Source organism: Lycium barbarum, chromosome 10 (assembly GCF_019175385.1).
Source record: "Lycium barbarum isolate Lr01 chromosome 10, ASM1917538v2, whole genome shotgun sequence".
NCBI classification, from domain to species: domain Eukaryota; kingdom Viridiplantae; phylum Streptophyta; class Magnoliopsida; order Solanales; family Solanaceae; genus Lycium; species Lycium barbarum.
The window spans coordinates 14,929,666-14,933,439 of NC_083346.1; the positions used below are offsets into that span (position 1 = coordinate 14,929,666).

Consider the following 3,774-nt stretch of genomic DNA (forward strand, 5'->3'; position numbering starts at 1 on the left):
TTAAGGTCATGTCCTCGGTAAGCTAGAAATGTGCCATGTCATGTCTAATCACCTCTCCCCAATACTTCTTCGGCCTACCTCTACCTCTTCTGAAACCGTCCATAGCCAGCCCCTCACACCTCCGCACTAGGACATTTGTGTCTCTCTGCATCACATGCCCAAACCATCTCAGCCTCGCTTCCCGCATCTTGTCCTCTACCGAGGCTACTCCTACCCTTGTCTCGGATAACTTCATTCCTAATCCTATCGCTCCTAGTGTGCCCACACATCCATCGCAGCATTCTCATTTCTGCCACTTTCATCTTTTGAACATGAGATTTCTTGTCTGGCCAACACTCCGCTCCATACAACATAGCTGGTCTAACCACCACTTTGTAAAACTTGCCTTTAATTAATAAGCATATTTGTGAACTATATTTGCGAACTGAGGGTTATTTGGACACTTCAGAATTACGATTCAACTGATTTCCCACTTTTCCTGACTTCTGTATAGAACTTTCTAAAAATTCAAATGTAAAAAGTCCCGCATTGATCGAGGCTACAAACAATACTAATCTTGATATATGTTCTTAGATAATTTTCATTTCATGAGTTAACTTTGTGTCTTTGTTATTGTTATATCCCGTGTTTTCACACATTTGGAAAAAATTGAAACATATTAGATTTTTGAGAAATAAAGTCAAATTTGGTTTTTAAGTAACATAAGAGTTGTGCATGAAAGAATGGGGTCATGGAAGTGTGGGACAAGGTTAAGGGTAATTTTGAAATTTTAGAAATTAGTTTCGGGAATTATGCAATGTGATCTATAAGTTATTGGGCCAAAAAAATTTGAATGGAAAATTGAGGCCCAAAAGTAGGGCATGGCCGGCCATGGGAAGGCCCAAACCCATGGCCTTATAACATTTTTTCCATGTGGTTAATTGACTAATGGACCATATTGTATTATATATGTGATCTTATCTAGTAAATTCTAAAGATAAGAAGCAAGAAAATAAGAAAAGCAAGAGCAAGAAGAGAGAAGGGTTCGGGTGACCCTAAGGAAAATTCACCATTAAAAATATTGCTCCAAAAATTCTTGTCTTGTTGAATTTCTACTAAGTTTATTACCCTTGTTAACTTGGTGTAGTTGGTTTGGAGAAAGGAGACCTTATTTCATCAAAGTGAACACAAGTTCAAGTGAAGAAGACTTGAGGAAAAGGTGAGAATTTATTCCTTATTCTTGTGTTATAAAGTCTTGTTTGTGTTGTAGCATATAGAAATGTGTTGATTGTATGGAAAAATGGAAGTTTGTAAAGTGGGTTTGGAATATGATGTGTAGCCGTGTGTATGTATAAATTGTATAGCCATAATGTGTTGAATTCATGTTATATTCTAGTTATGGTTGTGATGAAATGCATATTGGGATTGAAAGTTGAATGATTTAGTTGAACTTGCCAAAGAAGGCTTGTGGTCGTGACCTATGTTGAAGTTGGGATGGAAATGAATTAAGTTATTTAGGGTGTTAGTGTGTTATTATGATGGTTGCAATGTAAATGAAGTTAGAATGATATAAGTTTGTATTGAATTAGAATGTAGAAACTTATGTCGTTTTAGTATGACTTTCCGACATTAAGGAAATGAAGTTGTTTGGTTGTTAATTGTGATGATCATTGATGAATTTGGAAGTTGGAAACATGTTATGAAGTTGTATGCCAAAGATTTGATGTTTTGCATAAGTTATGACTTTGACAGAAAGTTGTATATTATGTATATCGAGTGTATAACTTGAGGAAACCGATATGAAATGTTTCTAGAACTATATGGTGATGATCTTGATTGTTGATGAATGTGAAATTATTGATATTAGTTGAAAGTTGGGTTGAAATGAAGGTTATGTCAACTTTTTAGAAAGATGACTAGTTGAAGGATATTTGTGCTTTTAATGTTCGTTGTTGATATTGATGTTGTTGTTTGGGTTGTTGTTGATGATTTCTAGCCGAGTTGAATTCTCGGGGTGCTATATGTATAGGGGAAGTGCTGCCGAAATTTCGGTAGACAAATATGCATTAAGTTGAAACTTTGGTATTCATAACTCACAATTGGTAAACTTGACCAATTACAGATTTTTGACGAAACGGGAAGTGAGTTTGGAAAGGCGTAAAGAGCTTGAAAGGTATGTAAAGCAACCTCAATTCTTCCCTTGGCATGCCCTTAGTGTGTTAGGGTCGGATCCGGGCCTCGAAAGACTTCTTGGCCCTCGGAATCCGCAAGAGAAATTCTCCGTTTTCCTTCAGTAGAATTGAACCATTTTGGTATGCTTTTCTTGAAATTATGCAATTTTGTTCTAAATTACTTGGAAGGTCACATAATGTTTGTAGAACCTTTTTAGGTGACTCCATAAGCTTGGAGGGCATAATTTGAGCCCGCCGCCTTGTTTGTCCCGAGGCGGGCCCACTATTCCCGGTTTTGCCCTTAATGTACTAAAGCTTTCTTTTTAAGAAATTTTTGAAAGAAACGTTTTGACTATCCTTTTAATTACTTAACGAATATTGTTTTAAATACTCTATTAAGTCTTACAAATTATTCTGACAACCGGAATGACTTCGGGAATGTTATATTTCTGTAATTCATTATGACATCCGAAACCCACGTATTATGATTCCGTCTGATTTCATTGGATTAGTTTGTCATTGATATGCCTCATCGAGTCTCTGAAAATATTTATGATATTTTAATTGCATTTAGTTTCTCACTACTCCATTCGTGGATGCCCCAATGTTTCCCACACTGAGCCCGGGCCAGGATATGTTGTCAAGCGTGATCCTCTGCATTGTTCGCCGTGCCTCGATGTGAGGGGGCAGGTATACGCGTACATGGGTTTGTGGAGTATACTGTGCCATGTACGCTTGTTCTGATATGATTTGCTATGGCCATCTGATATGACATATTATGTTACGGGGTTATGCCTCTCTTCTGATTCTTCTGTGTTGTGGCACCAGCGTCGGGAGGGTGGCCACGTTCTGTCTGCCGAGTCCCTTGGCAGGGGCCGGATTTGATATGACATATGTTTCTGTACACACTCTGCATGTTTTGAAAATATGTATTTGATACTTTGGATTTTCTGCTCACATTTTGTACGTTCTGTAGCAGTTATGATTTGTTTCTGCAATTCCGGCTTTACATATTCAGTACATATTTCGTACTGACCCCCTTTCCTCGGGGGCTGCGTTTTCATGCCGCGCAGGTACTGACGATAGGTTTGCCGATCCGTCTGTCTAGGATATCTTTTCCGCCATTTGGAGCGCTCTTTTATTCAGAGCCATCTTTTGGTACAGTCTGTCACTTCTATATGTGTATATTCTCGTTCATGGGTACGGCGGGGCCCTGTCCCGCCATATGATTCTGTTGGTCCATTTAGAGGTCTGTAGACATGTTTGTGGGTTGGGATCTTTCTGTACAGCTGTGTGTATATGTTGTGTTTGGGCGATCCCATTCGCCGCGGCGGCCGGTCCGCATATATTTAAATGTTACTCTGTTGGCCCTATGTGGCACTTTGTTGGTATTTTCTGCGTGCAGGGTATATGGGATAGTCCGTAAAACAAAGGAAATTCTGCCGAAATTTTTCTGGAAATTATCTAAATTGGAAATAAAGCCTTGTCGGCTTCTGCTATATACTAGAATGTGTTTGAGTGTCCAGATCGGGCACTAGTCACGGCCTACGGGGTTGGGTCGTGACAGTTATGATATTAATCAAAGCTAGATCTATCCCAGATATTCCGCTTTATATGTGCGAGA

General features: G+C 38.9%; 1 long non-coding RNA gene across 1 annotated transcript; it reads left to right on the top strand.

The window, feature by feature from the left end:
• The first annotated feature begins 822 nt into the window (after window positions 1-822).
• On the top strand, window positions 823-3,511 carry LOC132615166 (uncharacterized). Its single transcript, XR_009572599.1, has 3 exons — window positions 823-1,198; window positions 2,102-2,152; window positions 3,224-3,511. It is a non-coding gene; the product is annotated as an uncharacterized LOC132615166 (long non-coding RNA).
• The last annotated feature ends 263 nt before the right edge of the window (window positions 3,512-3,774 follow it).